This window comes from Sturnira hondurensis, unplaced genomic scaffold (assembly GCF_014824575.4).
Source record: "Sturnira hondurensis isolate 20B ecotype Veracruz unplaced genomic scaffold, ASM1482457v3 Scaffold0004474, whole genome shotgun sequence".
NCBI lineage: Eukaryota > Metazoa > Chordata > Mammalia > Chiroptera > Phyllostomidae > Sturnira > Sturnira hondurensis.
The window spans coordinates 9,587,204-9,604,280 of NW_028077105.1; the positions used below are offsets into that span (position 1 = coordinate 9,587,204).

Below are 17,077 nucleotides of genomic sequence, written 5' to 3' on the forward strand. Positions count from 1 at the left end.
AGCATTTGATTGCAGTGCAGTATTTGCAAGTGATTGGTTTATTCAGTTCTTGAAAATAACATTTGGAAAATAAATATGAAATAGTGTTTCAGAAAATATGTTATTTAAGAAGGAGGCATTTTGAATAATTTTTGTTAGTTACATGAAGTATAAAATTAAGCAAACAAGAAAAAAAGAAAAGCTTTTTTTGGACCTCCCCCCCCCCCATGCTTGATATAGTTACATTTAAATCAGGCAATAAATATTGTTAATACCCAGCTTATATTTTGTGTGACTGAGTTTATGTGGTTTAACAAAAAAGTTCAGTTAACATATCAGAGAGTTATTCAGTAATCCTCATTATGAGATTCAATTCCTGGAAACAGAAAGTTACCTCTTTTCAAAGTTCATTTTTGTGTTAGAATTTGCAATTTAATTTGTATGACTTCTTATTTGTAGCTTATTAGAGAGCCTAATCAGAATGTGGCTGTACAACAGTGTGTTTTATATGCAATGAATAATGTATAAATTAAGAACAGTTTTATTTCTGTTATTAAAAATTTTAACTCTTTCTTCAGGTTATGTTAGTCTTTACTTCCAAGGAAGGGAAAGATTCAATGCATTGTTTTAATTGCTTTGTTCTGAGTTGATTCTCTATTTGTCAAAAGCCTTTCACTTCATAGATACTGTATCACCGGTAAAGCTCTCCAGTCAGGGTTATGTGTCATTGAGAGTTCAGTGGGTTTTCATTAGGTAACAGTTGATTCCATTATCCCAGAACAGAAAGATGTCTTTATTCCGTCTGGGAGAGCCATCTGCTTTGGGGGGTCCAAAGCTTTGGAAGGGTTGTGTTCATGGTAGCTGGATTGGGGAAAGTGAGTGAAACTGATGCTCAAATACTGGAGGAAAGCTCAGTGGGCACATCTCTGAGAACAGTGGGCTCATGACTGCCGCTGCATCATCATACTAACATCACAGGGAATCTGTTATTGGAGCTTAGCACTAAAAAGCCCCCCGATTCAGCAAAATAAAACTGTCAATGTATTCAGACTCCTTAACCTTAAAAAATCTGTTTTTTACAAATCTAATTACAAAGCAAAATGGTTAAAAATCCGGGTTCTGGAGTCATATTGCCTATATTGAACCCTATTTGCTCTTTGCTGCCTATGTAGATAGTTAAGGAATCAAACTGTTATACCTTAAAATAAAACATAGAAGTAGAGTTTGATAAACCCATCAAATAGTATATGTATGGTACTATACTTCTGTTCCTCAGTGACAAAGAAATGGCATACGATCACTTCTTCCTTATTTTTCCTAAGCTCTATTTTTGAACCATTGATAGTAATAACTTTTTTAAAAATTTATTTTCAGGGAGAGGGAACGAGAGGGAGAAACATTAGTCATTGCCTCTTGCACACCCCCAGGTGGGGACCTGGCCTGCAGCCCAGGCATGTGTCCTGACGGGGAACCACGCTGGCAAACTTTCCCTGGCAAACTTTCCGTTCACAGGCCGCTGCTCAATCCACTGAGCCACCCAGCCAGGGTGATATTAAGAACTTTTTTGATGGCACAAATTCTGCAATATTAATGTTGAGTTATAGTATGTAGAACTGGATGGATGCTTCTTTGTTCAGTCTTATTTGCAGGACTAAGCCCTCTAGTTTACATGGACCTACAGTGTGTTCAATAAGCAAGCAGTGAAAGAAGTTTCTGGAACAGTTTCAGCCTGGCTAGTAAGATCTTTTTGCAGATCTCTTGTCAGGGAACAAGATAATGAAATAAAAGAACCCATGGGTTAATGTCTCTTTGTTGCAGATTGAAATTTGAGTCATAGATCACTTTTTAAGTGATTACTTTGCTTCCACATATTTTTACTTAACTTGCAAAACTTAACAATCAATGAAAACAAGTAGCAGAGTAGAACATTTTTCATGTGCATAGTGCTCAGTAAATTATTTGGTTGATGTTTTCATCGATTCTGTCATTTAGATACATACTTGTACCTGTACGTCAGTTATTAGAAACAACCAGCTCGACATGAACTGTATTTATGTAGCCTTTTTGCTCTTAGGAAATAGCACGAAACACTTTCGACTGTTGCTTAATGCAGATTCTTTATGGATTTAAAACAATTAAAATGTTTTCATCGCAGTGTGTCATGTTAGCTGTTTATTCATTTTAATTCTTATAAAAAGAAAAATGGAATTTTAAAAAATTCCCCAGACTCTAGGTTAAGTAAAAGTTATTCTCCTTTTGTTCCATTGTTTACTCAATTTCTCTTCTCCAGAGAACTTACACTCTCTAAACTTCCTTTTTTTAATATAATTTTTATTTAATTCTTGTTCAAGTACAGGTTTCTGTCTTATATTCCCAACCCTGCCCGCCCCCCTCTAAACTTCTTATTAAACATTTTAATACTCTGATTTTTTTATTTTTATTTTTATTTTTTTATTTCTAGAGGGGCTGCCTATATTTTCTTTGCCTGAGCCATTCCTTACCTGACCACTTCTCTAGTCAACCCCCTTCTCACACAATTTTTACAGCAATAAAACTATTAAAAAGAAAATAGTCCCAATACTTTTAATGAACTTGGACTAATTTTTGTCTAGAGCATACTCCCGGAAGTGGGGGATCCCCTCATGTTGCATGGTCGGGCTCCCTAGTTTACATACATCTGCATGCTGTTCTCGTGTCCATTTTTCTGTTGGACTAAGAATCTGAAACAGCTGTAGGACATCAGTGCTGTCACTTGTGCTTCCCAGTGATTCTGTCTTGCCAGATGCCTTAATGGGAGAATGACGTGGTAATTTAATTACTTATGATGGGTGTTATTCAATAATGAGGAGATACTAGCTTTAACCCTAAGAAACTTAACCTCTGATTTGAAAAAGGAAAAATAATATACATAAAATGGTGAAATAAAAGCAAAAATGATTTTCCAAATAATAAATTTGGTTGCCTGGCAGATCAGGATGAGGCTCATGAACTTTGGGGTTTGTCTTCTGGGGTATTTTGACTCTTATTTCTCAGCCCTGCAGAATTGGACATAGTTCTTCATCTCTTTGTGGTTTCCTCTTCTGAAAAAGGAAAATCACAATAGTTTCTATTCATTGGATTATTATAGCACATGAATAAATATCTATGTGTGTGTATATATATGAATCATATATATATATATGATATATATATATTTAGAAAAATGATAGAAAGCATACCTTTACCATAAAGTTTAGTTAACATTATGATGGATAGACACAAAATTTGCAGACTCCACTGAATTTAATATGTGCTGAGAATTTCATTCTGTTTCGAAATCATGCTATTTTTAAAAACAAGACATTATTTTGGGGGGCAGTTTTAGGTTCACAGCAAAACTGAGAGGAAAGTACAAAGATTTACCATCTACTACCCACCCCCACACATGCATAGCCTCCCCTATAATCTCCATCAACCACCAGCGTGGTACTCAGTTGATGAACCTATATTGACATCAGAATCACTCCAAGTCCATAGTTAATATTAAGGTTCACACCTAGTGTGCACATTCTAAGAGGCTGACAAATGTGTGACTTGTGTTCATCATTATAGTTTCATTCGGAGTTTTGCCACTGCCCAGTTTTGCTTCTGTGCTTCACCTATACCCCTCTCCTTCTTCACGCTGTTCTTCCTAGTTTTTTTTTTCTTTTTAATTTTAACATACTTGGTACTTTGTTAGCATAAGGTCAAACTATGCTAAACCCCTGAGGATACAGCAAAGTCCCTCTTCTCATAACCTTGTATTCTAGGTTGGCACTGTAGGAGATCATAATGTAAATCAGATGTGGGGTCTAGCCTTAAGGAGCCTCGTCCAGATGGGAAATGTGAAACATAAATAGATTAACTTTGAAATAGTATAGCAATTGTTAAGTGACTTAAGAGAGATATAAAATGTAGTGGGGAAAATGAAAACAAAGTGTAGATTTGTTTCCAAAGTAATTTGAGGCAGAAATAGGACTAGGATTCTTGCCTCTGATTCTTTTGTTTCTGATTACTATGCTTCCCACTGTACCACATTGTTTTTCTTAAACCACAGTTATTTGGAGCTAACACTTTCTGCAGTGAAACAAAAAAAAGGAAATGTAAATTTTATGAAGTACTGCAGTGAAACACTAATATATGGAGCTGTTTCTCACCTGTGTCTTCAAAACAATAGATGTCTCTTTTTTTCAATATAGGAATTAGAAAAGGTATCATATTATATTTGTTTTATTTGCCATGTCACAAAGTACTAGTTTTTGCCTAGTTGTCTAGGCTTCAAATAAGTACTGTAACATTTAAAATTGATTAAGTAGAAGTGAAAAAAAGAAAAACATTACGAGGCATTATCTCGGTGTTAAATTTCAGTGGAAGATCAGCACTCTTCTGAAAGTGTAATTTTCTCCTCTCTGGAAATCTGACCTGCCTTGTATTTATAAAACTAAGTTCTGCTTTGGGATTAAATCCATTAGTTTCTTACTGAACAGTGAGGTTGTTACCAAATGAGGCAGGCAGACATAACTTCCAAAACTATTAGCGAAAACCTAATCTGCAGTTTTCCATTAACTGGGTGCACATCATTAATCACAAAAATGATGCGTGATGAAAACCACAGGGGTTTGGCCAGAGATTAGAAAGTGATAATACAGCAGAATGTGGTTTTTTGTTTTGTTTTGTTTTTAAACCTCTGAATTCACTGAGAAACAAACACTGAACTTTAGCAACCAGTTTTCTTAACATTTTTAATTGGTTTGAAAAAAAATGGTGAGAACTGAATAGGCATGGGATTTTCTGTTTTTGTTTCTTTTTTAAAGGTTTATGTTAACATGTAGTGCACTGATATTTTGGCAATGGGATGATTTTTACACTCCAGAGATACTGCTGGCTTTGAATCTAAGAAGTCTGGGACTGAAACCAAGGGACTGTTTAGTTAAAATAAAAAAAATCTTTAAAAGACCGATCCTTGGAGATAGGAGCTGAAGTAAGAACATGCTCATGAACCATCCGTGCAAAATGTGAGGAGGAGGACATATCACCCCGGTGCCATAGTTCTTCGAACTCTTCAGTTTCCACAGGTCGTCATTCAACCACGTAGAGCCCCCCGAAGGAGGGAGGTTCGCTTGGCTTTCCTTCCTTAGATGGATAAGACTGCTGGGGGCCATAACCAAGTAAAGGCCCAGTGGCTTAGACAAGAGAACTTTATTTCTCTTAGATCGGAAAGCCCAAACATCAGGAGGGTGGCCTCTTTGGGTCCTGGCAAGAGGTCTCTTCCTGGCTTGCAGATGGCCCCCTTCCTACTGTGTCCTCACTTGGTATGGTCACATAAACTCTGGAGTCTCTTGCTCCTCTTATAAGGGAAGGGCACCAGGCCTATCAGATTAGCACCCCATCTTTATGACCTCATTTAACTTTACCTCCCAAAGGTCCTGTCTCCAAATACAGTCTCAATGGGGATTAGGATTTCAACACATGAATTTGTGTGTGTGTGTGTGGAGGAGACAGGGAAGATACAGTGTAGTCATCAAAACTAGGTATAGCCAATAGCTGTAACTTCTTCATTTATGAGCATTATAAATGACTCTGGCTCATTATGTTGTCTAGCACTGTTACAGATTTTATTAATGTTTTTATTCACTAGTCCTTCTTCCTTTCACTACTTTCTTTGCAGATGAAGGTGGCCGTGTGACACAGGTCTGGCCAGAGAGTTATGGTGGGGAAAGATGTTCCTCCCAGAGAAAAAGACAGAGGCATGTTGTTCCCTCAGACTCTGATGCCTGGGGCTGCTGCAGTAACCATGTAGCTGTGAGGGGGGAGATGACAGACTACGGGCGACAGAGAAAGTGTGGAAGGAGAAGTAGCCAGGGGCTGACTCTCAGGTCAAATAATAAAAAAATAATAATAATAAACAATGTTTAAACCACTTTTAGGTGGGTATTTCTCTATATAGCCAAAAGCATCCTACAGTACCATGGCACATCTGTTTTGAACTTTCGAGTCATCACCACATCGTTTACAGATGAACCATGTGAGACATAGGAGGGGGAATTAAAAGTATTCGTATCTGTCTTTGAATGAAACAATTCATGGTTTTCAGCTCAGGTGTAGAGACAAGATACTTGAAACTATCAATAGGTCTGTCAGAAAATAACCCAGTGACTGGAGGAAGCAGGAAGAAAGGAAGGAAAGGTCATCTGCTAGGAGCCTACCATGTGTAAGACAGAGCTGGAGACTTCACGTTTGCCGACTTGTCTGGCTTTAATATTTGCTGCATTTCACCACATATAATGTGCACCCATGCTTTTAAGCAACACCCATATATAGTGCACATCCTTAGTACTACCCATGTATAATGCGCATTCTTGTTTTCTCCCAAAAGTTTTGAGCCAAAATGCATGTATTATACATGGCAAAATAGGGGAATCAAGTGTGTGGATGAAGAAAGGGCTCTGTAATAAATCTAACTGAAAGTAACTTCACAGGGTGATTTGATCATAAATTCCTAACAGGGTAGTCATGCCTCAGGCCTATAATTTTTTTGTAAAAGGTTATCTGAGCCTTAAGCGAGCCTTGTCCATTATTTTGTGTGTCTAGGTTATCACACCTTTAAAATGCTTCCTTTTCAGACCCCTTGGAAGCCCGACCATCCTCTAGGGCACATAATTTTGTTACTGTATTTTGTCATGTATTATGTGCAATTTTTTGCCCAAATTTTTTAGGGGAAAAAATAAGGATGTGCATTATATATGGGTAGTACTAATTCTGTATCTATATAAATGTTTTTAATTCTTTTTTTTTTGCTTATGTATTAAAAGTGTAACTCTAGAAAGCTATAACAATATCCAATGCAAATTAATACCCTGGAATACAGTAATTAGTTTTGTTTGTAAATACAAATATATATAAATTGAATTAAACAATTCAATTTAAAATTGTTCAAAATTAAACAATTTTTTACCTGAAGGTTTGGGCCAAAATTATGGGTGCACATTCTACATGAGAGTGCTTCATACATGGCAAAATATGATAATTACCGTGTAATGTGGTCTCTGCCTTGCTTTCTCCTCCCTTCTTGTAATCTTCTTTACATTCCCTCCATGATACTAAAGGTATAAAAGAAATTGCAGAACTGTCATTTCTGGGGAGCTTTTGAGACCTTGTGTTCTGCTATTGTCAGTTTTTTCAAATAAACTCACAAAATACCTGTGCAGTCTTGAACATTTCTAATTTGATTTGTTACGTGAAAGTTTCTTATCTATTGCATGGACTAAGTTGCTGACAATTTTGTGGCCAAAATCATTCCCCTTTCTCTTCTTTAGTGATTTGATCTTGCTGTTACGTGTTTGGACTTTAGCCATATGAGTGACTTCTGAAGTTAGTCACAACTAGATCGGCTGATTTTAGTTATGGCAACCTTCATTTCCTACCACGGGCACTTGGGTTCATTTTTATTCTGGTAAAATACTTGTTATTAGGGAAGCAGCCTCTTGTTGCTGATTTTTCATCTTGATTCCCTAGTTGTTTCATTTAAAGTACTCCAAAAGGATTTGGAAAAACTCCCAGGTTATTATAGCCATCACTTTCTTAAAACATAACCCTGTGAGGGTGACTTTTTTCTGGTTCCTGACAGCAATTTTTTTAATAAAGCATCAGCTTTACTTTCCTTTTAGACTCCGTTTGCATTGATTCACTGACAAAATTTGTAGTTTGTAAATGAATGTAAACAAATAAAGAGGAGGGTCTTTCTAGTTAACACGATAATCATTGCAAGTACATGACGGCACTCTCTTGTTTTCTACTAAGTCATACCTGTTTTTATTTAGTGTAGCAAGAGCTGTCAAGTGCCCTTTACTCATTCTTTTGAGAAATACATCTATGAAATTAATTCATTTTCCTTTTAATAGCAGTTAAAATTCATGACTGGTAGGGAGACTTAGGTAGTGTTTTTCTCTTAGGTTGTTTTATCCGAGGAGGCTGGGGAAGAGACATGATCCAAAAGTAGTGGAAGAAATTTGCTTGCTCGCTCACTTTCTTTCAGCCTCGTGTGTTGAATCTGAGTTAATGCACTTCTGACTCCTTGTTTCCTATATCTTTGTGGAAGTTATTTCACATACCTTTAACAGGCTGGTTTTCATGTATCAAGATTAGAAAAACGTGCATTTTACTGGGGCAGAGTTGATAGTCAAACACAAAAAAATGAAAGAACTCCACCCCTGGCTGGTGTAGCTCAGTGGATTGAGTGAGGGCCTGCAAACCAAGGGATAGCGGTTCGATTCCCAGTCAGGGCACATGCCTGGGTTGCAGGCCAGTTCCCAGCAGGGGACACATGAGAGGCAACCATACATTGGTATTTCTCTTCCTCTCTCCTTCCCTTCCCCTCTAAAGATAAATAAATAAAAATCTTTAAAAAAATGAAAGAATTCCTTTCTTATCAGTTTAATGATGTTTCTGACAATGCTGTGCCATTTATTAGTACAATACCATGTCATATAAGAAAAATATAGATAGTAATTTAAAATCAATTCTCTCAGTTATTTTGCCCATTGACTTTGATAGTTAATTAGAATTGGTCTTTTTTGGATTTCTTTTGAGTTTCTGTACAACTTGAATTTCTGTATGACCTGCACTCATTTCCATTTCAAAGACTAATTTTTTTTTCATTTCAGACTGCCTGTGGTTGGTATGTGAACAAAATATTGGGTCTTCCTAAGCAAAACAAAACTGAGTGACATCATGTTTTTATCTCTTATCTAAATCTTATCTAAATCTTTTATGCTGTGGAAATTTCAGTTTTAATACTTAGAACAATTTATATAAATAGTAAAAGGATGTAATTATCTATTTTAGTTTTTTAATTGAGGGGATGTAGTAAACAGAAAATATAAGGGAAATGTCAAACAAATGTGTAGTCTGTAACTATTTTACTATTTCTTTAGATAATATTGTATATAATCTAATTCTCTTGTTAGTGATACAAAGTGGAATATAAAGGAAAACAAACTTTGAACACTGAAAAGAAAAATATCCACTTATCTCATCTAGAAGACAATTTATGGTTAATTTTATCTGTCATGCTTTTCAAAAGCTTTGTAAAAATTTATTTACTTATTTATTTTTAGAGAGGGGATGGAGGGAGAAAGAGAGGGAGAGAAACATCAATGTGTGGTTGCGTCTCTTGCGCCCCCTACAGAGGGCCTGGCCTGCAACCCAGGTGTGTTCCCTGACTGGGAATCAAGCCAGTGACCCTTTGGTTCACAGGCCAGCACTTAATCCACTGAACCACACCAGCCAAGGCTCAAAAGATATTTCTAAAATGTGTTATAAAACTTGCTGCTACATCTTATTTTTGCATTTAGTTATATGAATAGCTATTGTACATACCTCTGCAATTCCCTGATGAGATTTGTATTTTTGAATGATCTTTTAAAAAAAATAATTTTCTTCAGCTTTCTGCAAACAGTAAATCAATTATTCTATGTTAAAAATGAGGTCTATAGTCACAAATTTATATCAAGTAATAATTCAGTAAATAATAAAGAATGGAAAACTTTCAGCACCTAGGGATCAAAATTTGTTTCAAACTGAAACATCTTTAGATCCAGGTGTTTTGCAACAATAGCACTAATGTAATGCTTGTAAATAGACACAGCATCTCTTGGGTTAATTTTTATTAAAAGTCATTTGTGGCGTGTTTGTGAGCTTCAAAAATGTAGGCCTACATGGGGATGAAGTCAGGTTGATCTGTAAATGCCAGGGTAAATTTGTTTTGGGGGTGGTGGCTGAGTTGCTATTTGTTTTCTTTCATGTTTTAAATTCCTTCTCTTTGTTTTTAACCCCCCAAAACAAAGAGACTTTGTTTTTGGCAGGGCATTGGTAAGCAGAACAATAAACATATAACCTAATGACTTTATTTGTTACATTGGGTACTGTGACCTGCTGCATGAGAGAGGTGGAAGATCTCATGCCTACATAGAGAATATAGAGTGGACAGACAGTAACATTGACACTATGTTATTTATTGCTTTAACTATGCTTCAACTAAGATGCCCTTTGGCCTGTGTTCAATCCCAGGGCCACTGGTCAATGCCTCTGTTCTTTGACTGAGTGTTTTGTGGGCCCTTTTTTTTCAGTCCCTGCTAGACCGAATGATAGCCAGTCACTTGTTACACAGGTTTTTTTTTTTTTTTTTTTTAAAGTTCAAAGGAAGTAATGAAACTGCAAAGTGGTATATGTAAAGTTCTAATTTACAAGTAAAGAAACCAACTAAAGCTAGCAAAGTTGGAAAGAGGCAGAATTGAGAAGATTTGGCATTCTCTCATACCAGTTAAGGGAACTGGAATATCCAAGACTGAAGAAGACATGGGGTTCAGGGCAGTCTGAGGACACTACTTCCTCTCTGAAGGTTGACAATGAATGACTTGTTTATGTATCCATTCCACAAATATTTATCCAGGAACCTAATCTGTACTGGGTACCATTCTTGCTGCTGGAGATCTTCTATAATGCTGAGTATGTCTCAAGGTTCCTGTTCTCCCAGGAATTTCAGTGTAAGAGTGGAAGGGGGAAAACAGATAAACAAATGAGAGAAAGATCAGAATACAGTAAGTGCTAAGCAGGTAGTTAGAATAATGAGAGTTAAATGTCTTGGAAACCACCTTGGACCAGGTGGTTAAAGAGGAGTTATTAGAGAAGGTCATGTTCACTTGGAGATGTAAATGGTGAAAAGGACTCAGGGACCGATAATTTTCCTGGTCTTTATCAGGGATATACGTTAGAGATGGAGCAAACAGCTAATCCAAGGCCCTGAATCTGGAAGGAGATTAACATGGTGGAAGTATGAAGACAGACATAATGGTCAAAGGGGTGACCTTTTGAAGATGCGATGGTTATGTTCTAGTTATGTGGAGCTATGTAATTCAAGTGAAGAGTTTGAACACTTTAAGGTCTCGATCAAGGGGTCCTATTTACTTATTCTTGGCCTCATCTTACACATTTTCAAATTTATATTCCTTTTTAGTAATCACACTCCTTACTCTCTAGTCACAGCTCTAAGTGTGCACCGTCTGGATAATGCTGACAACAGTTTCCTGTTTTCTCTTACTTTAAACTCTTATAAATCATTTACTCTTTGGGGATGCTCATTTACTAATATTGAGCTTCTCTGATTTTGTCAATACTTCCTTTATAGTCAAAATGATTAGCCTTCATTTGAGGTCCTTCATAATTTAGCCTCAGTCAACAGTTCCGGCCTCTCTACCAATATTTTTTACAGACACCCTCTGATTTAGGCAAACTGAAAGTTGCTCTCTCTGATGGTTCTTTGAACAGTTTTGGCACTGTGTGTGTGTGTATGTGTGTGTGTGTGTGAGACTGAATTTACACATGATATATCTACCTTCCAAAATGTCCTTGTTTCTTCCTTTTTCTTGCCTATGTTCCCTTTATCTTTTAAGACTCAACTTTATGCCCACTTCTCTATGAAGCCTTTGCTAGACATATCACTTTCTGTATTTGTATTGCTTACATTGCTCTTCAGATAGTTAGCCTGTCATACTTCAGATAATTTTATGTCTCTAATTTTATACGTTTGAAAATACTATGATGAAAGATGGGAAACAGTGATCTGAGGGAGATGAAGCATTCATATTGGTTGTCTTGTATTGTTATTGAACTCAGTGTCCAAAGGACTAGAGACATCTGTACTATGAAAGGAGCCCCAGGAAGGAAGCAACACACAGGCTCCAGGGGTCAGACGAGTGGAGGTGAATCTGGGTTTGTGAAGCGGCGAGTAAAAGGGGCTCAGGTTTCATTGTTACACAGCATCGAGAGTGCCCACACTGCTCAGAAATGAGGATGATCACTCTGGGTGATGGGACTTCGTGCAGGTCTGAGGGGGAGGGTTTTGAAATGAGGAATAACGATAAAATAGGTTGAACAGATTGGACCCTATGACTGAGAGATTTCCAAATCCAGGTCAAGGGATTTTAAAAAAAATATTAGATGAAGTATAAAAAGAAGAATAAACATAAGAATATATAAAGAAGAAAACAAAACATTTATTGTGATTCCCACAACCTTTTGGGCTGCTCAGAAGCATCTAATGAACAGAGCAGTGTGATGACAGGGATGATTTTTGAAAGTCCTTCTCTCCTGTCTTGGCTCAGNGTGCAGGTCTGAGGGGGAGGGTTTTGAAATGAGGAACAACGATAAAATAGGTTGAACAGATTGGACCCTATGACTGAGAGATTTCCAAATCCAGGTCAAGGGATTTTTAAAAAAATATTAGATGAAGTATAAAAAGAAGAATAAACATAAGAATATATAAAGAAGAAAACAAAACATTTATTGTGATTCCCACAACCTTTTGGGCTGCTCAGAAGCATCTAATGAACAGAGCAGTGTGATGACAGGGATGATTTTTGAAAGTCCTTCTCTCCTGTCTTGGCTCAGCAGATTGAAGGTGGCCCTTAACTCAGCATTTGCTGCCCTTCTCCGCACGGCTATTATTCAAGACCCATCTGTTCAAACGGACTCTTAAAGTTGTGACGTTCACCGTTTTTGGACGATGACCTGTGGGGGGCAAGGCATATTTTTGCTACTTGGAAGAGATGTTTGCTTAGAAGACATTTATTTGTTATGAAAGGTAATCAAGTTTTGGCAGACAAACTCGTATTTAAAAGAAAAAGTCTATTCAAGGATTCTGCCTTTGTCAACAGAATTGCTAAATTTTGTTCATTTAAGCTTATTCTTTCTGCTGGGGTCGCTGGGGAACTCTCCCCTGTTGCAAAGGATGAAGGCTGTCCAGATGATGCTCGTGTCTTTCATGTGCCCGTTAAATCCTTAATCTCCTACACCTGGGTGGCTTTAACTCTTTTCTTTGCTTTATGTACCAGTGGTTCCAAGTCAGACAAGTTCTTCATCGCATATGCCAAGTAAGTCTCCTTGTGCCATGAAAGGGCATGCTGTGCCCCACGATCTCCTGGAAAATAAAGTGGGTTGCTGTTCACAAATGGACTTGCCAGTTTTAATGCAGCCCAGTTAGTAAATGGCATTTGCTCCCTGTACAACCAGGAGCGCCCTATTGATTGGCAGCAGGAAGCTCCTTGCTCACATTGAGACTCCCTTCTGCGGGATTTCTAGCCCCTGTACATCATCAGTGTGCTGCCTTTGTGATGGAACAAAAGGCCCTTTTCTGCTTTTCTCATTGCCATTTGCTTCTCAGTTTGGAACCAGTTGAGTTATTTAGTCATGGGCCTGAGTTGTAAGGCACAGAAACTTGAAATGCATTTGTTTTGAGGTCTTTGTGAGGGTTCTTTTTTGGAAAAGAGTCAAACAAAAAATCCAGGAGGCAGAGTTATCCACTGCTTCTGAGTTATCTCTGTACAGACTTTAATTCACTTAGCTAACTTGTTAAGAGGTTATGCTCCAGGTTGGATTTCAACCTTGAACCCTATTGTATTTCATAGAGAGCTATTGTTGCAGAAACAATCCTCACCTCGATCATGTAAACCTTCCAACAAATCATCTCTACACCCCATGAGATTATGTACCGCTACATTATGGTATAATTGGGAATCAGAAGGAAAGGGAGTTTTTCTGTTCTCCAAGTTAAGGCTGTACAGTTATCTATAACTAACTTAGTAAAACATGTTGATTTTTAGGCCAAGACAGGATATATAGCTCAGTAAGCTTGGAAAGGGAAGGGGAGGGAGGGGAGAAAGGGGAGGGGAGGGGGAAAAAGGAAAGAAACTGGGTTGTCCAATACCTTTGCATTTCTGATGAGCCATCATATAAATACATGGCAGGTTTAGAGAATCAGGGACTGGAACTTTTTACTGTATTTTTAAAATATTATTTCTGCTACTAGAAAGACAGCGGATAAGGGAGATTTCTTAAACCAAACTATAATTTGTGATTATATTGCTTGGAGAGGTGAACTTGTATTGGTGTAAGAATTGGAAATTTTCTGTTAAGATGATATTTATTATCTTTGAAAAAAGATAAATTATTTAAAATTATGAATATTTTAATTTGGAGGGAATCATTTGGAACATATACATTAGAGAGAAATTTGTACTTCTTATCACAACCAGACTACAAAAAATAATTTCTAAACATTATTACAGTTCTCTGCTTCAGCAGTACAAAGCAGTAAGACCTGTGAAAAATTAATGACACCTTCTGATGTGACAGACTTTGGGAGCAGTAACTCTGGAGAGAGGAGGGCCAAGCCGTTTTATGGAGCAGGCCTTATATCCCTAGTACTGCTGTTGCTTTGTGTAGCATGAGAGCCTTGCTTCCAGACCAGGACTGCTGCATCTGCTTCGGGCACTGTTTGGAAGGTTCCTAAAAACTAATGACTGATCCTGGACTCTATTCCCCACCCCTCTCTGCTTTCTGCCTTTCTCCTGGAGGCCCCATTTATACCTCCCACTCCTGTCCCCAGGGGAACATTGCCCGTCTGAGGAAAGAATTTGGCCTTGGACCAGCTGCCAGGAGAATTGGGGAGAGACAGAGGTGGTGCCTCTAGCATTCCCTTTAATAAGACTCTTAAAAAGCGTGTGAGTGCTTAATTAGACTAGACTTTGTAGGGTGTTAAAATAAATGGGAAAGGTGCACTCTTTGAATGAAGAAGCTGTCCTATAGCTGAGTTGTAATTTATAGCTCTCTGTCGAATGAGACATTTAATCTAGGGATTAGCAACCTTATCATTTTTAATGCCCACAACCATAATTTTATTTATTTAAAAGTGACATATGATCTCTCTAGTTTTTTTCCTCCTGCATTTTGGTCTTTCTCTCCAGGTCCACCCTCATAGATGCCCACTGGCACAGACCTCTCTCTCTCTGCAAGCATGTGGAGTTTTCACCCAGCAGGAAAAAAAAACTGGCACCCTACTTTTGTGCACACCTATTTCTTCCAACGGTGGTTTTTACTTCCTCTAGTATCTCTCAGATTGTTCTCTTACATCTTATAGCTTGGCTGGTACCCTTTTCGTGCATCTGACAATTCCTGTCTTAAGATGATAACATGTCTCTAATTTTTTCCAAGGCCTATTCCTCTTGACTTCACTGGACCCACTTTTCCTTCTGGAGATCTAAAAGTTCGTAATGTCCTCAATTTTCTATGACCAGTTTACCAATCTATCCTTAATTTTTGTTTTCTTTCTCTTCATATATGTGTGTGTGTGTGTGTGTGTGTATGTGCATATCTGAGTATATAGTTATTTTTCTTTGTAAATATTCATTCCATATGAAAAATAAAATTTAACAAATTCATAAAGTTTTTATATAAATTATTAAAATAGTAAAATAAAATTTACATAATTTATGTAAAATGATATTTTATAAATAGATGGCTGTTTAAAAGATATAAAGAAAAATAAAACAAAGAATACTACACTGTTGTGGAGTACACTAGATTAGATACCCAGACTTCTGCCTATGGGTATTTGAGTTATTTCTGGGGTTTTTAATTGTTCTATTAAAAAACAATGTTGTATGTATGTACAAATTCTTGTACACAGGACTTTGAGCATATATAAATATTTTGACTTCACAACACATAAATTGTTTGCCAATATAATCAAACAGTTGGCATTTCAACCACCATTACATAAGCATTTCTGTTTTACATGTTCTCATTAATTGTGATAATATTTGTATTGATTGATTTTCAGGTTTTTCACACTGGTACTTTTAGGCTTTTCAGATTTAAAAAAATTGCATGAGTGTAAAATCATAATCAAAATTTGTCTTTTTTTTTTGACTCTTTGAATTTCTCTACTGTTGAGATTGAGTGTATTTTCAGGTGTTTGTCATTTGTGTTTCTACTTTTTGTAAGTGCCTTTAGCCCATTCATGTCTTGAACTCATTTTCTTTTTGGTTTATCTGTTCCTTACTAATTGGTAGACAGTCTTTATCTTGTCTTTTAATCACTTGACAGTGGTGTGTTTGTTTCAGGTCTGGGCTTATTTTTTTTACCTCAGTTATAATTCTTTGGACAAAGTTTTCATTACAATGTTCATGATTTTTTATTTTTATTTTAGGCAGAGGTTTTTTTTAAGTTTTAAGAAACACTTTATGACTCTGTGGTTGTTTTCTTCTGTATTTATTTTAAAAGTTTAATGATTTGCCTTCCAAACTTAGTTATTTAATGACATTGAAGTAGATTTTATATATGGTGTGAAGTAGGGCATTTTATAATAATCTTCCTTAGGGCTGGACTCATTCATGTGCATTCTCTCTCTGTATATGTGTGTATTTAACATATATTTGCTTTTTGTGTTTTTTTTTTGTGTGTGCTTTGAGTACTCTTTCCAACTGACTGCTAGAAATTTCCATGTTGATACATACCACCTTAAACTCACATATAAAATATAAATTTTCCCATTCTTTCCCAACCCTTACCCTCATATTTAATTAGTCCCTGAATTCTTTCAGTGCTGAATTTGAAATGAATTTTGGAGTTATTCCTGCTACTGTCCTATTTCATTCCTGTGACCTAAACCTCCGATCTCTGTAATGTGTTGAGTAGACATCTAGCATCTGTTTTTCCCACCCTGATCATGGGTATTGGTACCATATTAAAGTTAATTTTTCTAAAGTAAAACTTTGATTTCGCAAATAAAATACCTTTGTTAATTTTTAAACATTTTCATGCTTGTGTGTAGTCCCTGAGACTCTTTCTGCAGTTCATTTCTGGCCCTAACTCTGCTTTACCTTATCTTTTACTCTAAAATCTCTCTTCTTTTAAATTAAGTTCTCTTTAAATCATCTTGTGCTTTTTGATTTTATTTATTATTACTTATTCCTTTGTACCCATTGTTTTACTTCTTGGCAAATCTGAATCAAACCCTTCCTGTCTTTCATATGGCATTCGTGATTCACTGAGTTAGAGATTTCCTGAATGATTTTGTTGAACTGAAGGTCCCAGTTCTTCTATTTTTATATTCTCTGTATCACCTATCACAATACTCAACATGCACATAGATAACACATATTAGTCAGTTGATTTATAGAGGCATATTAATTTTATGAAATGGAATTATATTTGACATTTTATATTTTTTCTAAGAGATTCA

At 36.6% G+C, this 17,077-nt stretch overlaps 1 protein-coding gene across 3 annotated transcripts in view; it reads left to right on the forward strand.

Annotated features, from left to right (window-relative positions):
• PTPRK (protein tyrosine phosphatase receptor type K) overlaps positions 1–17,077 on the forward strand; it is a 498,662-nt gene that overhangs the window by 189,416 nt on the left and 292,169 nt on the right. The gene's annotated exons all lie outside the window — the stretch shown is intronic.